Source organism: Triturus cristatus, chromosome 7, assembly GCF_964204655.1.
Source record: "Triturus cristatus chromosome 7, aTriCri1.1, whole genome shotgun sequence".
Classification (NCBI taxonomy): domain Eukaryota; kingdom Metazoa; phylum Chordata; class Amphibia; order Caudata; family Salamandridae; genus Triturus; species Triturus cristatus.
Genome location: NC_140590.1, coordinates 1,482,503,372 through 1,482,528,590, shown reverse-complemented (window position 1 = coordinate 1,482,528,590; position 25,219 = coordinate 1,482,503,372). Strand labels below are relative to the sequence as shown.

Sequence of the window (25,219 nt, the reverse complement as noted above, 5' to 3'; positions counted from 1 at the left end):
CTCCGAACCCAAAAACATCATATGCGGCATCCCCCAAGGATCATCCCTCATCCTCACCCTCTTCAACATCTACATGACCCCACTGCCCAACATCATTGGATCCCATGGAATTAACATCATATCCTACGCAGAGGACAGCCAACTCATCCTCTCCCTCTCCAAAGACTCCACAATCACCAGAACCAACTTCCACAGGTGCATGACGAGTGTCGCAACCTAGGTGAAGGACAACTGCCTGAACCTGAACTCCGACAGAATGGAAGTACTCATCTTCGGCAACAACACCACTCCCTGGAATGACTCCTGGTGCCCCCAGCCCGATGTAGAAACATCTCCCACTTCCACTGAACATGCAAGAAACCTCAGCATCATCCTGGACAACAAACTGACCATGAAATCCCAGATGAAACCTGTCTTACCTGCCTGATTCTTCACTCTGCAAAAAGTGGCTCCTAAAGGATACAAGACGTACCATCACTCAGTCTCTTATCAAGTCAAGTCAAATAACTTTATTTCGAATCCAAAAAGGAATCATAAAAGTATACACATATAATAAAAACAGTACACACATATTAAAAGAGATACCCAAAAATCCAAAATACAATAAGGATTTTTTAGCAGTACATTAAAAATAACATTTGACAGGTAAATCCATTATAAAATATTATCACTCGCTGACTTCAGTAACGGTTTCTAATGGCAAGGGCCGATCTAATAAAGCTCAATACAGCATTACAAATACTTGGGGTGGACAAGGATAATAAATGTTCATAGGCCTCTCTGTAAAAACTGGAACCAAAAGATACCAAGACTGGTTTAAGAAATCTATTTCTTGGAGCTTTATACAGTGCACAGAATAAAATACAATGGATGGTGCTTTGCGAAACTCTGTTATTACAAGGGCACAGAGGCAAACTCTTGAACCACCCCCCTTGCTTTGGGAATGCAAGTAGAAAATGTAAGGTGCTAATGCGAAACCTTGTCAAATAGAAACGCCATTGCGATTGAGTAATATAAAATAAATAAAATGGGCAAGACAGCTTACCCCTCAGGTACAATTGATACTTACTAGAATGTAAGGTACCAAGGTTATGACGATAGGCATTTTTGATCAGGGGCTTAAAGTCCTTACCAATCTGGTCTGGGCTATCAAATATATTATTTAACCCAATCTTATAAAAAGTATCCCTAACATACAAGAGCCAAGGGATCTTCATACAATGGTCAAGTTTAAGACAGTCCTGCAAAATTTCCTGTGATAGTTTTAAATCTTCAGACTGCCAAACTTTAGCCCATAACAATAGGGGAGACACATGTATGATGTCGCTGAGATACTCAATGCCCACCTCCCCATGACAGAAATTATTCGAGGTTCCCGATGGAACGGCTAGGAGACGCTTAATAAAAGTATTCTCCATAACCTGTAACTTTCCAATATTATGAGAACCCCACACTCCAGCACCGTAGGTTGCAACCGAGACACACTTGGCTTTATATAGGGATATTAGGGTAGGTACTGGTTTTTGTCCTAATTTGTTGGCAAATTGAAAAAGGGCTTCAGCAGATTGTGAAACTTTTTGGGCCCGAGCTATTATCAAAGTATCCCAATTCAATTTCTTATTAAATAAGTTGCCCAAATAATTAAAATTGTCAACCTTCAATATAATAGAGTCCCTCACCCTGTATCTACGTGTTTTGACACTTTTCAAACCGCAGGTCATGGCGAAGGATTTAGTAAAGTTGACTTTCAGGTCTAAACTCCCCATAAACTTCTCAAAGGCATCCAAGCGGAGCTGCATGCTATTAGCAGTCAGTGTCATTAAAACCGTGTCATCTGCATGTGACAGCATTGGTAACCTTTTACCATTGGCCTGTGGAAAATCAGCACCAGACTCCAGCAAAAAACTTTCCAGCCCGTTAGTATAGACCAGGAATAAAAAGGGAGCCAAGATACATCCCTGGCGCACACCCTCGGTCGATGGAATGGGTTTAGTTTTTTTCCCCACCCGGGCCATAACGAATACTAACTGTAGTAGCAGCGTGTAGTCTACGGAGCAGAGACACCAATGCCTCTTCAAATCGCATAGTCTCCATCATCTGCCACAGCTTGGCCCTACATACCGTGTCAAAGGCGCTAGACAAATCCATGAATGCCAAGTGGATGGAACTATGCTTGGCACCCATGTACTTGCCCATGATTAGCGCCAAGTTTAGGCACTGTTCGGTGGTTCCCTTGCCCCTTCTAAACCCATATTGGGAGTCTACAGTGAGACCAGCTGTATCCGCCCAGGTTTCAAGACGTGCCAATATCACCCTGCCCATTAATTTACAGGTCGTATCTAATAGTGAAATCGGCCTGTAACAGCACGGGTCCGATTTAAAAATCGGAACCACTAGAGCATCTTTCCAAGAGGCTGGGATAAATCCAACCACTATTGCTCTAAATACATTTAGTATGAGTGGCACCCATACATCCAAATTATATTTAAAGAAGTCCAAGGGCACTGCATCTGGCCCTGAGGCCTTTAAAGTGGAACCCTTGCATAGAGCACTCCTTACCTCATCAAGAGTCAGTGAGGCACTAAGCTCTTTGGCTGTCTCCTTATTAAAATTACCAACATCCACCATATCAGATAATTTTACCTCCCTTGGATTAAAAATGTTGCTATAATGTACTACCCAGGAGTCTTCAGTTATTTGCACTTGTATTACCTCCTTATCATCAGATTTTAAAAAAGATCGGTTTATAACCTTCCAAAAAAGGCTAGTATCCCTCAACTCCACAGCTCTAATAATATCCTCCCAAGCCTTGGTCTTTAATTCATTTTTCCGCTTCTTGATTGCAACTTTATATTTCGTCCTGGCCGCTCTAACCAGGTCTCTATCAAGCGGCACTTGTTGTAAGGCCTTAGTTAAGCTTGTTTGGACAGCAAAGCATTCTGCATCTCACCATTTGAGGGCCCTTTTTTGGCCCCCGCCTATTGTTTTTATCAGGTGAGAAGCAATGTTACCCAAAAGAGCCTTAAAATTATCAATAATGAGGAAAGGATCAGACATGGGCGTTAAACATATTTCAATCCCTATCTTATTTTCCTTAAAAATATCTGCCTCCAATTGCCCCACATTTACCTTATCCCACCAAACCGTAACCCCCCGATTTTTATTATATTTTATCACATGTTCTGCGGGCTGAGTTTTCCGAATGGGGGAGCAAAAGTTCACAATTAAAGGAATATGGTCACTGACAGGGTTTGCAACGATACCAAAATCCTTTACAAAATGGGCATAACCCATGGATAGTATAACAAAATCTATTGTACTTACTCGACCCCCTGAGCCATGAAAAGTAGGGATGGCCACCTGATCAGAAAAACTCAACATCTCCATAATACATAGGTCATTGTTAATAATAATGCTATTCAAGGCATCCCCCTGCTTTGAATGGGTAAAGTGGGCCATGGGCTCGTCGTTACTATCCACCAAGCCACAAGCTTTAGTACCACTAAATTTGCACAATAAACAATTAAAATCGCCCAACCATACAATAAAAAGGGGAAAAACCTTATTTGTTATCTCAACAATTTCCTCCTGTAATTTTTCTATAACCAAAATGTTATGTTGGTCAAATATGTTATAATACCAGTTTATCAAAAGTAAGGGAACAGAAAACAAGCCCCTAATCATAAGTAACTGGTACCAAACAGATTCAACCAGCCCAAGCACCTGAATTTGGTTACATTTTACAGAGATAGCTGTGAGAAGCCCCCCTTTGCTCTCCCTAATTGTGAGGGTTCTGCATGAACATTCCACATTTGAAAACCATCCAGAGTTGGATCTCCAGTACTCCAGGTCTCCTGGAGGCATGCCATATCAAAAGTTTTACTATATTGCAGCCAAACTAGATCATCCAATCTCCGGGAAAGACCAGCTACATTCCAGGATATCATGCGAAAATTATCTTCCATCGCCAGGATCCCCCCTCCACCCTGTTGCCCTTTTCCAGACAGTTTGATTACATCAAACTCACTCGTTATTGTCTCCTTTACAAGGCTAGTTTCTTCAATGCAGGATACCACAATGCCTTTGCAATTATTTGGGTTTTCCCCTCCTGGTGGATCTAAAGTAAAGTTGAGGTTTAACTTGCCAACAAACCCCTTATTAGGTTGGTCACCGTCAGACAAATATTCACTGTTGGATAGTAATTTAACAATTAACTCATTTAAAGGCATAATTACATTTCTATCCGACATTTCCCAAGGGGTCACAACATTCACCAGATCACACCTATCCAAACTTAATAAATTAACATTAACATGGTCTATATGATGATCCTCTACCCCCCTAGGAGTGGAAATCATCATAGGAAGTCAATCCACCCCCTCTAAGCCCGTGAGTGGCTCAAACCGGTTCATTAACGGGAAGAAATGTGGGAAATGTGCAGCATGAGGTACCCCCCCTGGTCTATATGACCCAAACGCTGGTCCCCAGGCTGGGGTCTTTCGCCCATAGCGATGGTCATTATTCGAATGAGGATAAAAATAGTGTAGATCAATAGACTGGATATCCCCCAGGCAGCCAAATCTGGGTTTCCTGCATATATATTTAACAGCCCAAGTATCTCTGAGGTTAACAATTACACAATCACCCTCGAGATCCTTGGTGCTATGCCCTATCCAATGTACTCTCCTTACACCTATAATCTCCGTATTTGTCCCTGGGGGTAGCCTTCTATTTCTCCTGAGCCAGTATAAAACCTTATTTTTTAAATCCCCATCAGATTCATTAGCATTTGGACCAAGTTCAGGAACCCCTGTTAAAATAACCACAAAAGGAATTGAATCTGGAGGGAGGTTTACACATAATGACTTCTTCTTAATGTGCTGAGTACCCATTGGGGCGGCAGTATGAGTTGTGGTCAACCCTTGTTTTAAGATAGGAGATTTTTCTACGGGGACCAACCGAGTTGCGTTCGGTACAACAGTTAACCCCTTAGCCGTGCCATTAGATTTTAAAGCTGGCAAGGCATTCGGCATAGCAGTAAGTACTGGGGTTACCGCTTTGGAGATATTAGGAGCTTGGTTCACAGTCCCAACTATACCCCTATTTTGCTTCCCACTTTTAATCAATGAATCTATTTTCAACATATTCCCTTTAGCGATGTCCTCTAATTTATCTAACTTTCCCATGATTAGCTTCAATCGGTTAACCACAGGCATTAATAGGGATTCAACTAATATTTCCATTTTTGGAAGAATGCCCTCAGTTACGGGTTCTTGAGTCTGGGAAATTATTGTATTATCCACTAAGTTAGTCTGATTTCCATCCTCAGTTGGTGGCTCTAAAAGAGCCCGAGACATATGCTTTTTTGCCCGTCTATTTGCCCTCATTCTCCTAGCATTCACGCCCTTTCTTTGACCTCCCCTTCTCTTCTTTCTCACCTGTTTAGGGCTTACTGAACTAGTTTCAATCTGCTCTACCATATCTAGCTCTGAATCTTCTTGTAATTGAGAAGCATGTTTGGGGGTTGAGGATAGATTAGGTGATTGGGTTACAAAACTTACTAAATCCAAAGACGGACTGGAAGCAATTAAATTTGGTGCATTATCCGCAAGAGGGTCATCCACCACTGCGTCTAGCGCACAGGGAATCGGGCTTGCGATTATTAAGGGGGCCAACTCAATACGTTCAGCTGGGGTTACAGCAGCTCTAATTGTCCCTAAAGAAGATCGCTTCCCCGTAACAATATCTAGTGATAGGCGCTTTTCTGCAAGTGCTATTTCTTTCTCTATGATTTTTGTGGTTCGTGTGAAAAAGTCATCAATGGTGCCCGTCACTACCCCAGCATTTGTTTTAATGGCAACTACTCTAGTTTTCCCTGAGCGTAGGGCCATCGTAACATACACAGCCTACCCTTTTCGGCTAATTAACAAATATAATACCTTCCCTATTCAATACCACCCACAAAATCTACAATAATGTCTTACGACTATTTTACCAATATTTTGCCAAATAGAATGGCCCCAGGCGGCCACAGACGGTCCCGTCCTTGGCCTGGGATCCTCCTGTGCGCTCAATGTGCACAGGGGGCGGTGCAAGCAGGGAGAGCCAAGTTGGCTAAGCAGGGACTCCTGGGAAATGGAGTCCCTGCAACAGCGCTCGCAGCCCTGCTACTAGCAGTCCTCCAGTCCGATGCTCCCACCAAACTTCCCTGACGATGCGGGTCCGACGAGGTATGGCGCAGGGCGATGAGCTGAAAGGGTCCAAAAGGTGCAGTCCACAAAAAGCAAGGTCGCCACACACAAGGATTGCCGCAGGCAAAGGAGCGAAGGAGTTTTAATCACTTAGAGCGCATAGGGGGCAGGGTAAGCAGGGAGAGCAGGGAGAGCGGGCCAAGTGTAGCAGGTTGGTCAAGCAACAGCGCTCGCAGCCCTGCTATTATCCCTCAGCTCACCCCAGCAATCCTCCAAGCAGCAGCAGCACAAAAGTCCGATGTTCCCACTAACTTTCCTTGACGAAGCGGGATCCGGCGAGGTATAACGAGTATGGCGCCTGAAGAGACCAGAAGGATCCACTCCACTCCACACCACGTCTCCGAGCTCCAAGTCCAAGCTTCCGTATCGATGTCGTCCTAGACTGGAGCTTTCAGTGGTTTAAATGAGTTTTGTTTATTTAATAAATACCATTTGGGGCCACAGGAGGGCACAAAAGACCACGTTGTTAAATAAAAACTACTTCTGAATGTGTTATTCAATCAGCGTGATAGTTCTAACTTCGATTATTGTATTATAATTGCAGTGTTTCTTCCTGTTTCCTATCACTCCGATCCCATTACCTTATATTCAGTAAAACAGTGCTTCCCTTACACAGCTTACACAGCATACAATCTCCATATTGCTGGCGTGATAAACGCAGTGACGATGCCCAGGGTTTTTCTTTCCCTGCCTAGTTCACCAAGGGAAGAGCTGATCCCAGTGGGTAAAAATGTGTATATAGGAACGGCAGGATTGACGAGAGCCACGGGAGCAGCGAGGTGGCAATCTGGCGTCCTCCTCCTCCTCGCTACCTCGCTCACTGCAGCCAGTGGTCAGCGCAAAAACACCAATACATACAACACTCTCTTATCACCAACGGGACTATGGCAATGCTCTCGTCTCAGGGATCTCTACCCACCTCCTACAGAGACGTCAGACCATACAAAATGCCACAGTCAGACTCATCCTTGACCTCCCTTGTTGAACCCCTAACACCCCCACCTCAGAAAACTCCACTGGCTTCCCATACCGAAAAGATGCCAATTCAAACTGTTGATCTACACATACAAGGTTCTACACAACCAAGGATCTGCTTACATCAACCAATGCCTCATCTTCCATAATCCTTTCAGACAGCTACCCTCCATGTCCCTCTCCCTCACCCACAACCGCCACATCCACCGCAGCAGAAGTGGAGGATGCTGCTTCTCCTGCCTCATGGCCAGGACATGGAATGACCTTCCCCTGCGGACCTCATACTCTCTTCTAGAATTACGTAGGGAATTAAAAACCTGGCTGTTCGATTGAGGCCCTCAAGCACCCTGCACTTGGATACCCCTGCCGAGTTATTAACGTGCTATATAAATACATTGATTGATTGAATGGTTAAGTCAAATTTTAAGTCACAATTCTGAAAACGCCACTTTTATAGAGTTGTAATTCTCTTGTACTGTTTGGTGCCTGCAGCCTGTTTTCTCTGTCACATGACTAGGTGTAGTTTCCAATTGGCCTTTGTGTATTCATACCAGACAGTATCCAAATAAAGGGCTAGGTGTTGGCAGGATGGGCCATCCTGACTTTCTTTGGGGGACAAAGCTGTCACCTACCACACTTGCACTTCAAAGGTACTGGCCCAGAACTTCACATTAGCCTATTGTGCCCCCAGACTTATTGGGACCAGGGTAGGGAGGCAGGACATCCCAGACACCTCTGAAAGGGGAAGACTCCAAAAGCTTCTCCGACTTCAGAGGGGCACCAGGTATAAAGTACCCTCAGACTCACTCTTCAGTACACGCTTGCACCTATGTATACTACAGAAGAAGGACTGCCCTGTTGCCAGAGGACTTCCCTGCTGTTTGAGGCCTGCCATGCTGTCTGCGAAGGAAGACTGGACCTTCACCGTTCATCCCAGGCTGAAGTTACTCAAGGTGTCAGCTGTCTGACATCCTGCTCTGAGTTAAAGAGACTCAAAAAGCTCCAGAGGCATCTCTACAACTGCCCAGCTGACCTGCTGCAACTGAACTTGCCAGGACCTTACGCTAGACCTGCCTGAGTCCTGCTGGCCTCTGCTGGAGTGAATTCCTGATCCCCAAGAGGTGCCTACCAGGTCCTGGGCTCTAGGTTTGGCATCAATTGAGCTACTCCTTAAAGAAAAGAAGAAATCCTGGGGTTTTGTGCTCTTAGCAACTGTGAACAGGCTGTTTTGCGACAAGATCTTGCCGCCCATACCAAACCCCAACACGAAGCTTCGGGAATAAGTATAAGTATAAGTATAAAAGAAGCTTGTAAAGCACTCGAATACCAAAGGTGTCTTGGCGCTGTAGTGTGTGAGATCGACAGAAGAACAGGAATATTACTGGACCTGGAAGAGGCGATGTTTCAACAGTCGCATCTCCACCGGCAGGTGGTTGCAAAGTCTTGCTGCACAAGTGCCAAAAGAGCGACCGCCCCATCTTGCAAATTTAAATCTGGAAGTACAGATAAAGCCTAAGTTGGCAGACCGCAAAGCACGAGGCGGGAGATAGGGTCTGAATCTATCACTTCCATCATTAGCACCTCCTCCAAAACGGGCCCGGTGAACCAAACAGAGAGCCTTAAACTCGATCCTCTGTTGGACCGGGAGCCAGTGCAAAGATTTCCTACCTTCAGAGGTAGGACAACCCCTGGGAAGATTTAGAAGAACCCGAACCGCAGCATTTTGTAGGGACTGAATTTTTCCCACCTGAAATGTATCCATCCCCAGAAACATGGCGTTGCAGTAATCCAGTCTGGACATAAATAGAGCAGCCATCACCGTCATCTGGAGCGCCAAAGGAATATACGGAAGAATTTTCCACAGGGTTTTTAGAAGAAAGAAGCAAGATGAGGTTAGGCTGTTAACCTGGGCAGACATATCTAGTTGGTCATCAAAGATCACACCCAGGTTCCTTACCTTAGTGACCGGGAGCGAGCATTGCCCAGCCTCCAAAGGCCACCAGAGGGAATTCCAGACACACGGTCCTTTCCCAAACTCCATCACTTCAGTCTTTTCAGTATTTATTTTAAGGAAGCTCAGATGCATCCAATTCATCACGTCAACAAGACACGCGTGAAACTTGGCTGCTATTTGGTCTGGATGATCCACAGTTGATATTACTAACTGAGAATCATCTGCGTAGGACACCAGCATAAAGCCATGTTGTCTGACCAAACTAGCCAGAGGTCTAACATAAATGTTGAAAAGGGTCGGGGATAACGCCGACCCTTGTGGGACACCGCACGGTAGGGTAAAATTAGCCGAATGTAATCCGGCCCATTGTAAACTTTGTGTGCGGTTGTCCAGGAAGGACGTAAGAAGGGCCAGAGCACGGTCCACAATCCCAACACACTTTATTCGTTGCAGCAATACCTCATGGTTGACGGTATCGAATGCAGCGGACAAGTCCATCCACTGCAGCTCGAATACCTTCAGCTGCGGTTATAAGAGCCTATTCTGTGGAGTGTCTAGGTCGGAAGCCGTGCTGAGACCTATCCAATATGGCATTCTTATCCAGATACTCCATAAGGCTCTGGTTTATGGTTTTCTCTGCGATTTTAGCCACTAACGGGAGGCCAGAGATAGGACGGTAGCTAGAAAATTCAGAGGGGTCAAGCGAGGACTTCTTCAGAAGGGGTTTAATACTCGCCGTTTTCCATATGCCTGGATACGGTCCAGCTGCTAGTACTTGATTAATCAGAGCCGTTAGACTAGGTATGATTTTATCAGTAGCCTGGTGTAGGATATGAGGAGGACAGGGATCTGATGCGGCACCCGATTTCATGGAGCCTAATATTTTCCTGAGCTGGTCACTGGATAAGGGAGGAATGATTGACAGGCTGCAGCTAGATATCTCCTGTGGAGGAGACGGTGTTGTAATATGCTTATGCTAATATGTGTGATGTCACTCCTGACATATTGGGGAGATCTTGAGGTTCTAGAGTGAACTCATCATGAGCTGGTGAGAAAGAATACTGTGAGGTGATCTGGTGATGAACCTGCTGGCAGTTGGATGGCTGAGCTGTATAACCTGCATCTTCAATTAAATCTTTACTCATAACTACAAATGGATTCTGGATCTTCATTCAATCCCCTATGGTATACATTTTAACACTGGCGATGACTGGGAAAACAGCTCAACTCCAGACAACAGCAGCGACTTTAAAGATTGGAAAAACGAATTTACTCTCATTACATCGATCACATTTCAACTTTCAAGTAAGACCGTAACTTTTATTTCAAAGCGCGTGTTTATTGGGACTAGTCCATCTCATCTGGCAACCTTCACAGTCCTAAAGTGATATTCATCACCTGTATAACGTTTTTGTTTTATACTATGACTGTTTAAACGTTAAGTGTTTTTTATTTTCATGTAAAATCCACGTAAGCGCTCATACGTGTAACTGAACATCTTTCAAGGACGCTATTGTGGTGTGGCACAAGCTGACTATTTCCTTGTATTACTGCGGATTGAAGATTTTAAAAGCTTGTCAGTTACAAGATTATTATTTAAATTGGACTTGCCCGTCATTTGCTCGCGCTCTCTCTTTATCTCGAGCATTGATCGAGTGTTTGCACAACATTCCTCGAGGTGTTCGTCACGCTGCTGAATTCCTCCATTGTTAGCAGATAGAACTGGATTGGTCATGCGGTTTGATGTACGTCGAATCTCCGTCTGGAACGCAGCGTCTTCTGCTGTCCTGGCAACCCTGAAGCGCACGACGTGTTGACACGCTACTGAGCCATTGTTTGACGTCCCTCGGTCGGTGACGCAGCGGCGCTCACAAGAAGAGTGAGGAACGCTGTGGTTTTACAATTGCGAGTGTGTCCTGGGTTTTGATCAAGCAGCGCTGACACGCACAGCAGTTCAACTGTAAGTACTTTGTTCGGCGTGTCTTCTGCCATATGCAACGGAGCTTTAGTTGATGTCCCTCGTTCAGTAACGAAGCGCTGCTCACGGGATGAGTGTGTAGCGCTGTGAGGTTACATTGCGAGAGTGGCTTTGGCATTGATCAAGCAGCGCTGACACGCACAGCTGTTTTACTGGAAGTACAATATTCTGCGTGTCTTTTGTCAAACTACGCTGGCACGCACAGCTTGTAACAAGACCAAATAATCCTGATTCAACTTGGGAACACGTAGAGCGCTGCGAGTATACATTACAAGTGTGCCTTTAACATTAACCAAGCAGCTCTGACACGCACTGCTATTCAACTATAAATGCATAATTCTGCGTGTTGTTTTACTAAGTTACGCTGACACGCACAGCTTTTAAGTTTTGCGAGTTCCTTATAGTGGTGGTCAAGCCTCGTGTAGAATAAAAGTCATCATGCAATGTTGGTCATGCAGTGCTGACATGTACAGATAAACATCTTTAGGAACAATTCTACGTTACACTGACAGATCACCTTTCCAGCGTGTCCTGGAGTAGACAGTGCTGACACACACAACTTTATCAACATTTAGACTACATTTCTCCACTTAAAGTCAATTTTACAGTTTGCTTGTTGCACTTATTGGGTATAGCATAGCACGGGTGGTTGTAGTATGTTGTGGAATGTTTTTGGTTTAATAAGAGGAGATTTGTAGTGGTTAAAAAAAAAAAGAGAAAAAAGTTTTATCTCAAAATTTTCTGAGTCATGCAGAATGTTACGGCTGCACCGTTTTTTCTAAAATCGCCTGGTGATCCACCTATTAAATGGTCCAAGTGGAAGAAAGTTTTTGAGCGATATGCTCGTGTGTGCGGCACTTCTCTCAGTGTTGAGAGGAGAACGGCTCTACTAATGCACTGTCTTGGATCTGAGGGTCAAGATGTGTTTGATCATCTTCCTGATGTTCCAGCCAGTGCTGCTACAGGTCTGAATGAATTTGAACAATGTATGTACAAGCTTGATGCGCATTATTTGCCAAAAGTTAGTACTAGTTTAGAACGCTATCACTTTGGTAGACGCATGCAGAAGGAGGGTGAAAGCATAGAAAATTATGTGACAGATCTCAGACGTCTAGCTTCCACTTGTAAATTTGATGTCCTGATTGAGGAAAGGATAAGAGATCAATTTATGCTTGGTTGTATCTCTGAAAAAGTAAGAGATGAGCTTTGGCTTAAAGACGAACTGTTAAATGGTAGCGGCAGTTTCAGTCGATAACCTTTCAAGTATTGCCCGGCGGTAATCGCCTCTCATACCACTCGATAATTTACCAATGAAAGAGGCAGGCGCCGGAGACTGGAAGGCAGGAAACAAAGTTTTATTCCGTCGGAGCAGAACACATCAGATCAGACAGCAAGGTATCGTCACGAGGTGCTCTAACTGCATCTCTGAGACCTGGTCTCTTATACACAGGTTTATTGCTTTATTACACATAGTACATTCTTGAGATTCCCTTGATGCATGAGAGAACATCCCCTGAAGCCCCGGCTCAGATCCGATCCCACACATAGCTACAGTAGAAGTTCCCACCTTACCCGCAGTAGGAGATGGCTATCGCGCAGCAGGGTATTCCGCCAATTCCCGGGGGTGTGTGTGACCGGTCGGGTCTCAGGGGGTAGGGGCTTTGATCTACTGTAATCCCTTTGATGTGGGGTGTTTCCCTTACAGTAGGGGCAATAAACTGCATCCGCAGGGCTAGGTGATGGCCTGGGACCAGTTCGGACAATGGGGCGCAGAGGAAGGGGGTTATCAAAGGAGAGGCATGACCATGTATGGGATGTCGGTCGGATGTGGTTCCGTAGCAGGGTCGCGCAGAATGAGAGGGTTTATGGCCCGTGTATGAGAGAGCGGGGGCGGCCGGCGCGCGGGGGGATGCTTGCAGCGCCAGGGGAAAGCGCTGGCGATCGAGAATGAGCGGGGAGAGAGTGGGGTGCCTAAAATGGCGGCCGTGCATTCGCTGTGCGTGGCGCTGGGGAGAGGCAAGATGGCGCAGATAATGTTCAGTTTGCAAGCTAAATTTCCACAGTCCTCCCTTTTAACATATCTCGCCAGCTTGCCTAGTTCGGATCTATCCCCATAATACTCCGAACTTCCACCTCATACAGAGCTTTCATTCGCTCTGTTTCAAAGTCCAAAGTCTTAGGGCAGATGCAGTTCATAAAAAGCGAACATAAAGGTGGCAGACACTGAATCCCCAAGCAACATCCACATAGTATCACAATTGGTATGAGGATAAATGAAAACAGCCTCCATCCCCAACTTTTAATAGTGTCCCAAAACCAACTCCCCAGTGACCATTCTCCTTGTTCTTGATGGACCTCTGCGGACAGTCTGTGGAGGTGTTCAATTGCTTTGTAGACTGAGGGTGAGTTATCCGGTACGTAGGTACAACAGCTGGACCCAATGATGCGGCATGCTCCTCCACGATCAGCCAGAACCACATCTAGAACGAGGCGGTTCTGAAGGGCCACTAAGCGGACGGCCTGGAGCTCGGCGGTGTTGTTGGCGAGGGCACCAGCCGTAATGTTCATCGTCGTTTCGACTGCCTGGGTTAAGTGGCGGATGGCACGGCTGTTTGCCCTTGGACCCCAGAGTGGAACAAGGCCTTTCACTGCGTCCATGAACTGTGCTCCAGCGGAGTCGGCTTGCACAATGTCTTTGGCCCGCTTCTGTCGGTGATGGTTTGCTGGAGCCACATATGTCGGAGGAAGGACAAAGGCGATGTAGCAGGTGCCTCCCCAACCTTTCGGAAGCCAGGTGTAGGCCTTAGTACCACAGACGAAGTACATATTCGGGGAGGCAACAAAGGAGGGTGGGTCAACTGAGTCCAATGTTTGGGTGATAAGGCAGGAGCTGTGGCCCACCAGCTGCGCCCCCAGGCCTTCGAGGCACACAAATCCAGTGATGTTGATGACGGACAGGGCCACTGTTAGGGTGGCGGCCGTCCGTTTCCGGAGGTAAGAGAAGGTGGGTCTGGCTGGGTTGTTGAACACTTGCATTTCAACTCGTTCTTTGGCAGGGATGTCCATGTGAAAGGAAGTGTTCGATCTCAGAGGGCAGAAGAGGGCAGAAGTTCTTCCAGTTTTGTTCAGCCAGAACCCATGGTAGAAGTGTGACATGGTTCTGCCGGAAGTGGCATTGTCCTTGTAGCTTTCTTGCAGGAGGATTAGCCAGGCGAGGCAGGAACCATGGACAGAAAAAGGTGAAGGGATGAAAGGGATAGAGTGTCCAGTGGCATGTGGTAGCAATCCACAGATCCAGCAATTAGTGGCGTTGGCAGCAAGATTGTGTTGGTGGAGCAACTGCACAAAAGAGTTATTCCAGAACTCCTTACGCCTTTCTCGGAGTTGGGGTGAAAGGGAGATCAGATGGTGTTCTTTTGTGGTGGTAGGTTGAACGGTGGTCAGCAATATCTTATGAGCGGGTGTGCCTTCCTCCATGATCCAGAAGGTGACCACGAGGAGAAGGCAAAAGAGAAGGGTAATGAAAAGTGCAATAGTCTTTAAGCTGTGCATTCGGTCAGTCTTTGGGTTTTTGTAGTGGATCTTCGGACGTCCGGTTGCTTCCATCATCTTCATGTCGGGCGCTTCCATCACCTTCAAGAGACTCGGTAGCCGGCAGAACCACAGACTTCGTTTAGTTTCTCTCCTGGTGGCCTTTGAGGTGACTAGGCTACCGTTCTGAGATTTCCACTTAGCCTGTGGTCTGCTTAGCCGAAGTTCTCTCCTTTCGTCGCAAGTTATATCCTTCCTTGGATGGCACGGTGGGATCAGGATATTTTACTAACTCGAGTGTCTCTGTATCTGGGCAGCGGCTCAGGGATGGTCGGTCTTTGTCCAGAAGTTCTTCTTGGGCGGCGATGTTGTCCGTGGTTGTCAGGGTCGGTGATACCTTCTTGCAGTGGTGTGCATGCAGCCAATTGTGTTTCCCCTCCACTCGAAGAGCTGTTCGGGTGGTGATCAGGACTTGCAGGGGGCCCGTCCACCGGGGCTCCAGACTCTTGGTGCGCTGGAAGTTACGCACTAAGACGAAGTCACCGGGTTGGATGTCGTGTCCGGGGCCCCTGGAAACATCGGGAATGGCGTGCAGCACCTGCTGATGGATGACAGACAACGTTTTAGTTAGGTTATACAAATAGTCAGACATGAGGACGTCCGGGACGTCGTGGATGGATGTTGGCTTTGGAGCAGCCCAAAGGTTCATGGGCCGCCCGAAAACGACCTCGTAGGGGGTTAAGTGGTGTTTAGTGGGGGTGGAACGCATTGATAGCAATGCTAGCGGGAGAGCGTCTGGCCATCTCAGTCCTGTGGTGGCGACTATTTTTGCTATCTTAAGCTTCAAGGTGGCGTTGTGTCGTTCAACCAAGCCTGCAGATTGGGGATGGAAGACCGCATGGAATTTCTGTTTTACACCCAACCCCTTTAAGATGAGTTGGATAACTTCGGCTACGAAGTGAGGGCCGTTGTCGCTCCACAAAATTCGACAAAGGCCGTATCGGGGGAAGAATTCCTTCAGTAGTACTTTTGCGGTAGTCATGGCGGTGTTGTCGTGGGTTGGATAGGCTTCCACCCACTTGCTGAAGGCACACACAACGACAAGTACGTACTTCAAACCTTGGCACCTTTCTAACTGGACATAGTCCATTTGTAGGACTTCAAAAGGGTGATTGGGGACCCCGAACCCTCCCCGGGGTACAGCAGTTCCTTTCCCAGGGTTGTGTTGGAGGCATACTAGGCATTGTTGGACCAGACGTTTGGCTGAGTCTGGGATCTTGTCGTTGTGCCAGACTTTGGAGGTGAGTTCGATCATGGGGGCAGACCCTATGTGTGCGGGGGAGTGTGCCATGGTCAGCATGGGGATCAAGTATGAGTCTGGTAGCAACCATTTGTTCGAGTCTTTAGTCCGCCAGCAACCATCATCGTCCTTCAATCCCACCCGTGCCCATTCAGTTAACTCGTGTGGTGTACTGGCTAATTGGATGTCCCTAATCGTTTCCCTAGCATCCTTCCATTTCTCAGCTTGTGACCTGGTCACGTACATACGGGTCGTGGACCTATTCTCGGCTGTGGTTCGGGCAGTAATGTCAGCTAGTGCATTTCCCTGTCCTATAATGTCTGTCACCTTCTTGTGTGCTTGGCATTTGATCACAGCCAGCCGTGTGGGGAGGAGGACCGCTTCGGTCAGGGCAGAGACTAGATCTCCATGCAGGATGGGTGTGCCATGAGAAGTCAAGAATCCCCTCTCTTTCCATAAGAGCCCAAAGCGGTGAACTACCCCGAAGGCGTACTGACTGTCTGTGTAGATGTTTGCGGTTGTCCCTGCTGCCAGGATGCAGGCTCGTGTGAGAGCAATTAGTTCCGCCGCCTGTGCGGATCGCTGTGTGATGCGGGCTGTCTCAACAACTGTTCGGGCTGTGGTGACTGCATAGGCAGCTGAGGTGGTGCCATCGGGGAGCTTGATGCATGAGCCATCCACCCACAGTTCTCCGTCAGGGTCCGGGAAGGCAGTATCTCGGAGGTCGACCCTACTCTTGGTCTGTTCGTCGGTGAGGGTCACACAGTCGTGTATAGGGGACGCATTGGGATCAGTGTCAGGGAGAGGTAGTAGAGTAGCTGGATTCAGAGTGGTGCATCGTTTCAATGTGATGTGGGGTGCAAGCAGAGTCAGTTCGTAACCGGTCAGTCGTGCGCTAGTCAGGTGTTGAGTCTTGGTTTGGTTCAGGAGGGTGTCAACCGCATGGGGTACCAATACTGTGAGGGGGTTTGAGAGTACGATCCCCTCGCTTTGCCGGATAGAGATAGCCGCGGCGGCTACTGCTCGAAGGCATGCGGGCAAAGCTCTGGCTACAGGGTCAAGAGTGGCAGAGAAGTAGGCACAAGGGCGTTGTTTATGGCCTATGGACTGGGTTAGGACAGACAACGCACACCCCTCCCTTTCGTGGGTGTAGAGGGAAAAAGGTTTAGTGTAGTCTGGGGTTCCTAGGACTGGGGCTGAGCAGAGGGCGTCTCGTAATTCTTTGAAGGAGGATTGACATTCGGGTGTCCAGGGGAGGGGGAAGGGGACATCTTTAGCCAGCAGGGAAAGCAGAGGTTTTACGATAAGACTGAAGTTTGGCAACCATTGTCGACAAAAGGAGGTGAGGCCTACTAGGGACCGCACTTGCTTCTGAGTTTTGGGAACAGGGGTTTCTAGGATGGTCTGAATTCGGTCAGGGGTAAGCTTCCTCCCGTCTTTGGATAGTAGGTGGCCTAGATACGTTACTTGGGGCTGGCAGAATTGCAATTTCTTTCTGGAGACCTTGTGACCGTTCTCCGCAAGGAAGCGGAGGAGGTGAATGGTGGCTGTGACGGCAAGTGGAGTGGTGTCGGCCGCCAAAAGAATGTCATCCACGTACTGTATCAACACCACTCCATCGGGTAGTTGGACTGCATCTAGCTGCCTCTTGAGGGCCTGGCTATAAATACTGGGACTCTCAGTGTAGCCTTGGGGTGCCCTGCAGAATCTGTACGAATGGGCTTTTAAAGTGATGCCGAACAGGTAGCGGCTGTCTGGGTGGATGGGGATGGAAAAGAATGCGTTTTTGAGATCAATAACAGTAAAGGTGGTGGCAGTGGATGGAATCAGGGTGAGGATGGTGGTGATGACTGAGACCACGGGGTACTGGGGTATGACTACTTTGTTAACCTCTCGCAAATCAACAATGAAACGGTAGGCTTTCTCATCTCCCTCGCCTTGCTTCTTTACAATGGGTAGGATAGGGCTGTTGCAAACATTACTGACTACTTCTTCTACCACTCCTGCCTCGACTAGGGACTCGATGATTTCCACCAATGCCTTCTCGCCTTCGGGTGATATCCGATACTGTGGAAGCTTTGGGAGCACTGCGTCCGGTCGGACGGTTATGTGTACCGGGTCGATCACCATGCGCCCTACATCTGAGTCGGTTTTAGCCCATAGATGTGAAGGTAATGTGTCGAGTAGGGACATGTCAGCATCGGTTATAGAGAGCATACGCCGCGTGTGACAGGGTCTGGACAGATCTGGGTTATCGTGTAGGATGACTCGAACTCCGTCTGGGGAGCATCTGATGGTAGCTCGAAAATGTTTTAGCAAATCAAGTCCCATAATAGCATCGGGGGTGTTGGAGGAGAGCAAAAAGGTTGTGTCAGTGGTGTTATCTTCTAAGTCAAAGGAGATTGGTGTTGATAAGGGGTTAGTGGAGGGCGTTCCATCGAAGCCTATTGAGGTTACATGTGAGCCAGACAAGGGTGCCCTAGGGATCAGTCGTTTGGATAACGCACTACGTGTCGCCCCAGTGTCTACCAGGAATGGAGATTTTGTGCCCAAGACCTTAGCAGTGACGTAAGGACCTTGCTGGTCAACACGGAGTTCGACTGGATCCCTCCCTTGCCCCTGGCGGTCCTATGCGAAGTCATGGGTGCTTTCGTAGTCGGACTGCTGACACTGGTTTTGTCGGGGGCGATCAAAGGTGTTTGGTCTGCCTGGCCTGTCGTTGATTGCGTCGTTCGTGTGCCCTCGTCCCTGTCCTCTATTTCTGGGGTCATATGCGGTGTTTCTGGGATCCCTATTTTTGTTAAGTTCCAGAAGGACCGGGCACTGGGATTTCCAGTGTCCGAACCCTCTACAGAACGCACATTGGTTCCCATCTAAGTCTCTCCGTCCGTTGTAGGGTGTAGGGGTATGGTCTCTAGGGGGTAGCTTTCTAGGGGCGGTTGGTTGGTAATTCTCTTTCGGGGGTTCCCTTCCTATGGTCACCCCTTGCAACTGTGCTATCATTACCCTCTCCTTTAGTTCCTTTTTCTTCTTCTCTGACGCCCTATCGTTCTCGTTTTTCTGGTTTTCGTAGTATTGGGCCATCTGGAGAATTGCTGCGGGTTTGGAGGCTGCCCAACTACTCTCGCTGGTCTGTAGTTTCTGGGAAACTTCTTGCGACAGGCCCTTCACATAATTCTGGACAAAGAGGTGATGTCCGGTTGCGGTGGTCATGTCTTGGCCACTGTAATCGGAAAACACAGTCTCGAATCGGGAGAAGTATTCAGACACATCCTCCTGGGGTTTCTGGCGACAAGCCGTCACTATTGACCAATCTACCTTTCTTTCCGGGATTAGAGTCTTCAACTTAAGTACAATCTTGTCTGGGAGCTCTAATATGGCTTTCGGGGGTTTCTGTCCCGGTTCTCGCTGTTTATCTATGGTATCGAGTTGTACCCAGGTATATCCGAACGGCTCAGCGTGGTCAACTTTCCGGATTTGCTTCCACACATCAGCCGGCAGACATAGCCCAAAGAACAAGTCGATATCTGCTAAAGTCATTATCGTAGAACCTAAGGCTGTACCCAGTTCAGTGTAGAAGGCAGTCGGGTTCTTTCTCAAGTCGGGGAGAGTTTTTCTAAAGGTCAAAATATCTTGTCGGTCCCATGGCTGGTAGACCCAATTATATACAACCCTTCCCTTCGCATCTTGGTGGTTGATGTCGTCATGTGTTCCCTGACCTCGTGGGGGGACCCAGTAGGGGGCAGCCTCTTTGATGGGCATCATGGTATCAGCCCTTCCTTCTTGGGGCTTAGTCGCTATGGGGGTTTCTGCTTTGGTGGTCTGCCTGTGTTCTCTAAGGTGTCGATAGACCTCGAGTGTACGAGTGAAGAGGTTCGTTACATCGCCCTCTCTTTCTTCTCCGATGTCTACCTTCCTATATAGGGCCGCTAAGCCTTCGGGACCTTTATCGTGGTATCTATCCTCATATGCATTCAGGGCGTGATAACAGAGCCGTACGACAAAGTTTCGTCTGCGGCTGTCGGCATACGAGTTATACACGTCTGTTATATACTCCTCACTTTCTTTTCGCTCCACTAGTGTCTTTACTATTTTGTCGATTCCTGCTCGTTCATCCTTCGTTAGTCGATTCATTCTGGTGGAATCTTTCTTTCTCATCTCAGGGTCATCCAACGTTATTGCCGACGTTGTGTTCAGTACAGGAGGCTCGGCCGGCGCGGAGGCCGTGAGGGCCGAGGCCCCTGTACTGCTTTCGTTCGTGTTTGGAGGTTGTGGGTGTTGCACTACCGATTGGGAGGGTGCGTATGGAGGGGGCATGTAAATGATCGGGGGACCTAATAGTAATTCATCATTCGTTCGCTGTTTAGAGGATAACTCAGGGTAGAGCAAAGAAGGGGTCCTAACAGCGTACTGGCCTGATGTTTCGGGCTCCTGCCTTAGTTTAGTTTCCCTTCTCTCCTTTATTTCTTCTTCTAACTTTCTAGCGGCAAGGTGAGCTGCCTTTCGTAATTCCTTTTCTGCTTTTACTTCTTCCCTCTTTTTCCGTTGCGTTGCTTCTTTGCGCCACATGCCAATACTGTCAAGCATAGTAGGCGTCGTCTTATTGCTACGCAGAGCTACTTCTAGCGCTTCTATCTTATGGTCGTCGAAGGATCCCATCAGTGTCCACTGACTCTCGGGGTCCTTCTTTGTATATTTATGCCATAGCTTGGTATAAGCTACGGCGACTAGTCCATATTTAGTGAACATGTCCTTATTAGGGGTGCCTTCCAGTGGGGCCGGATGGTCCACCTCTAATAAGCGGTCCGGGCAGAACCAACTACCAATCAGTGGGGAGAAGATAGGCATGACGGGTTTCAATGGGGACAAAAGTCAGCACTACCTATCTTTTCACTGCTTGCAAAGACTAGACAGAATATCTCTATTCCTCGTTATTTGTAAGCAGAGAATACCTCCAAAAGAACCAATATCGAACAACTAGTGTTCGGACAATCAATCAATCAATCAATGGGGAGATAAAGATAGGCACGACGGGTTACAATGGGGACAAAAGTCTGCGTTACCTACCCTTCACTATTTGCAAAGACTAGACAGAATATTTCTATTCTACGTTATTTGCAAACAGAGAATATCTCAAAGAACACTATTCTTCAAAACAATCAATGTTCGGACAATCAATCAGTGGGGAGATAAAGATAGGCACGACGGGTTTCAACGGGGACAAAAGTCTGCGTTACCTACCCTTCACTATCTGCAAAGGGAGAGAGAGAGAGAGTATTTCTACTCCTCCCCGTTTGTAGACAGCGAATATCTCAAAGAGAACAATCAATGAGCACAATCAATGAGCAATACTAGTATTCCAAAGCTTCAAACAATCAATCAATTATTTCGCAATTTGTCGTGTATCACGACCTTACCCGGACCGCGTGGACAGTTTCTCGTCTTTCCGCCTCCAGCGCCCGATCGTCCTCTACTCTCTGTATTTGCCGCGGCACTCCTGATGGTTCCCAGTCAGGACCGTAGATCACTCGAGAGAGGTCTGCTCGGAACCAGTGAAGTTCGGATGATCGGCTGCCAGACGAGGGTCTATTGGGCAGGAGCTCTCCCGATCGTTGCAGTCGTTCACTCTGTCGTCGGGACCTCTCCCACTGGATCCACGTGTCGCTGATGGGCCCCCGTTGGGCGCCAATTGTTAAATGGTAGCGGCAGTTTCAGTCGATAACCTTTCAAGTATTGCCCGGCGGTAATCGCCTCACATACCACTCGATAATTTACCAATGAAAGAGGCAGGCGCCGGAGACTGGAAGGCAGGAAACAAAGTTTTATTCCGTCGGAGCAGAACACATCAGATCAGACAGCAAGGTATCGTCACGAGGTGCTCTAACTGCATCTCTGAGACCTGGTCTCTTATACACAGGTTTATTGCTTTATTACACATAGTACATTCTTGAGATTCCCTTGATGCATGAGAGAACATCCCCTGAAGCCCCGGCTCAGATCCGATCCCACACATAGCTACAGTAGAAGTTCCCACCTTACCCGCAGTAGGAGATGGCTATCGCGCAGCAGGGTATTCCGCCAATTCCCGGGGGTGTGTGTGACCGGTCGGGTCTCAGGGGGTAGGGGCTTTGATCTACTGTAATCCCTTTTATGTGGGGTGTTTCCCTTACAGTAGGGGCAATAAACTGCATCCGCAGGGCTAGGTGATGGCCTGGGACCAGTTCGGACAATGGGGCGCAGAGGAAGGGGGTTATCAAAGGAGAGGCATGACCATGTATGGGATGTCGGTCGGATGTGGTTCCGTAGCAGGGTCGCGCAGAATGAGAGGGTTTATGGCCCGTGTATGAGAGAGCGGGGGCGGCCGGCGCGCGGGGGGATGCTCGCAGCGCCAGGGGAAAGCGCTGGCGATCGAGAATGAGCGGGGAGAGAGAGGGGTGCCTAAAATGGCGGCCGTGCATTCGCTGTGCGTGGCGCTGGGGAGAGGCAAGATGGCGCAGATATTGTTCAGTTTGCAAGCTAAATTTCCACAGAACCGTCTCTTGATGAGGTCTTGGTTATAGCTAAAAGAATTGAACACTCATTAGCGTGTGTGAAAGAGAAAAAAAAGGATCTTAACAAAGTTGGTTCGGATGTTACAGTTGTTAATACTAATGTTTCTCAGAAGCCTTCTGATTCTTTAATGCAATCTCAGACTAAAGACAAGTTGAATACTAAATCTCGAGCTCAGTTTAAAAAGAATGGTAAGTGTTACAGATGTAACAGCACAACACACTGGGCAAATGATAAATCTTGTCCTGCCCTGAATACCACATGTTCTTTTTGCAAAAAGAAAGGACACAGTGTGAATGCATGCAGAATCAAAGTTGTAAATGAAGTTTCTCAAGAAAATGATACAGAATTGCATGATTTTGAATGTGGACAGATTGTAGTCCAGGTTGGAAGTGATGGGCCTCTGGATTTTATTTTAGTGGAAGGTCAGAGAACTAAAGTATTATTTGACTCGGGAGCTAAGATTACCATTGTTTCTAATAAATTATTTAGTGACAATTTGAGCACCAAAGTAAAACTGTCAAAACCTGACATTCGTCCTACCGCCTATGGTGGTGATCCCATAGAATTGAGAGGGTACTTTGTGGGATTAATTGAGTTTGAGGATCGTTTCACCTCTGGGAAGATCTATGTTTCCAAAAAGGTTGATAGTGTTATTAGTTGGTGGCATCAAAAAGATCTGGGTGTCATATTAGATCCTAATAATCCTCCTCCGGTTATAATCAAAGAGAAGAATACCATCGGGTCCATTGATAATACTTCTTTGGATTCTCAGCTCATGGAAGAATTTCCCCAAGTGTTTGGTGAAAGGTTGGGTTGTCTTAAAGGCTACTGCCATAAAATAAAGTTGGTCCCGGGATCTATTCCTGTGTCTAGTAAGGTGAGGAATGTTCCTTTTACAGTCAAAGAGGACATGAGATTGACAAACTCAAATCTCAGGGCATCATTGAAGAGGTTGAGGGAACATCTTGGTTAGCTCCGGTAGTGGCTGCTAGAAAACCTGATGGGTCTCTGAGATTATGTGTGGACTTGAGACAGCTTAACAAGTGTGTACTGGTTGATAAGTATCCTCTTCCAAACATATCTGAGCTGTTAAGTATGGTGGCAGGGGCAAAACATTTTAGTACTATTGACCTGAAGTCAGCGTATCATCAAATACTGCTTGATGAGTCTTCTAAAGATTTGACTGCATTTGTTACGCCTTTTGAGACATTCAGGTTTATAAGACTTCCGTTTGGGCTGGTTTCTGCCGCTTCTGTGTTTCAACGTGTCATGGAGAAGGTATTGGTCAATATACCTGGTATTTGTGTATACCAGGATGATATTCTGGTGTATGGATCTGATGTGTCTGAGCATGGCAAGAGAATTAGACAAGTGCTAGGTAGACTTGCTGCCCACAATCTGACCATTAAGCGGGAGAAATGTAAATTTGGCTGTGGAAAGATTGACTATTTGGGACATACCATAAGTGCGGATGGTGTGGTTCCAAAAGCTGATCTGGTAAACACTATCAAAGATCTGATGGCTCCAACTTCTAAGGAAGAATTAATGCGCTTTCTTGGCATGGCCGAATATTACAACAAATTCATAAAGAATTTTGCTGAAGTCACATACAACATAAGGAATCTTCTTAAAAAGGGTGTGAGATTTTGTTGGGATGAATCTTGTGAGAAGGAGTTTTGTGAATTAAAACAAAGGTTACAAAATGCACCGAATCTTAGAAATTTTGATCCCACCAAAACATCAATTATTTCTACTGATGCAAGTCTAAAAGGGCTCGGTTCGGTCTTGTATCAAGGGGGTACGGCTCCTGAGAACACCATCATGTTTATTTCGAGAAGTCTGAAAGGGGCTGAAACCAGATATTCAGTTATCGAGCGAGAAGCTTTGGCAGTTTATTGGGCTGTTAAAAAATTCAAGAAGTTTTTGTGGGGTACATCATTTGTGGTGGAAACTGACCATAAACCGCTGTGTGAAGTGTTAACTAGCAAAGGCATTGATTCAATATCGCCACGTATTTCAAAATGGGTTGTTGGTTTGCAAGGATTTGACTTTGTTGTCAAGTATGTTCCTGGTAGTGAGAATCTTGTGGCGGATACACTTTCAAGATTGGTACCGTCGGTTGAACCAGGGTTATTAGATTCTCAGACGGATATTGACTTTAGTAATTTTCAGGATTTTGTTTGTGGGGTAGATTATGAGGTGATTTCTCACGAACGCTGGCTGGATGCTTTTAAAGCTGATGCTTCCATCCAAGAAGTATTGAGTCTCATTTGTAATGGTTGGCATCACAAGGAACAGGGTGGTTCTTTGGTGAAAGATTTTTGGTCAGTGAAGGATCAACTTTCTTGTTGTGATGGTTTATTGTTGAGGGGTCATAGATTAGTTCCACCCATATCTCTAAGAAAAGAATTACTAAATTTAGCTCATGAGGCGCATTTGGGTATCTTCAAGACGAAAGAGAGGATACGTTCAAGTTATTGGTGGCCAGGTGTAGATATTCACGTTGAACATTTAGTTAGAGAGTGTGTGCAGTGTACTCTCAGTGAGAAAGGTCTCAAAACTAGAACTCAACCCATGGAGAAAAGATCTCGTCCTAGTGGTCCGTGGAAAGATATAGCTTTGGACATTTTAGGACCTGTGCATGGGGATGGTTCGGACACTTTTGTTATTGTGATCAT

At 46.8% G+C, this 25,219-nt stretch overlaps 1 protein-coding gene across 1 annotated transcript in view; it reads left to right on the top strand.

Annotated features, from left to right (window-relative positions):
• Positions 1–25,219, top strand: part of LOC146812221 (protein-glutamine gamma-glutamyltransferase E-like) — a 300,617-nt gene that overhangs the window by 85,057 nt on the left and 190,341 nt on the right. The window lies entirely within an intron of this gene.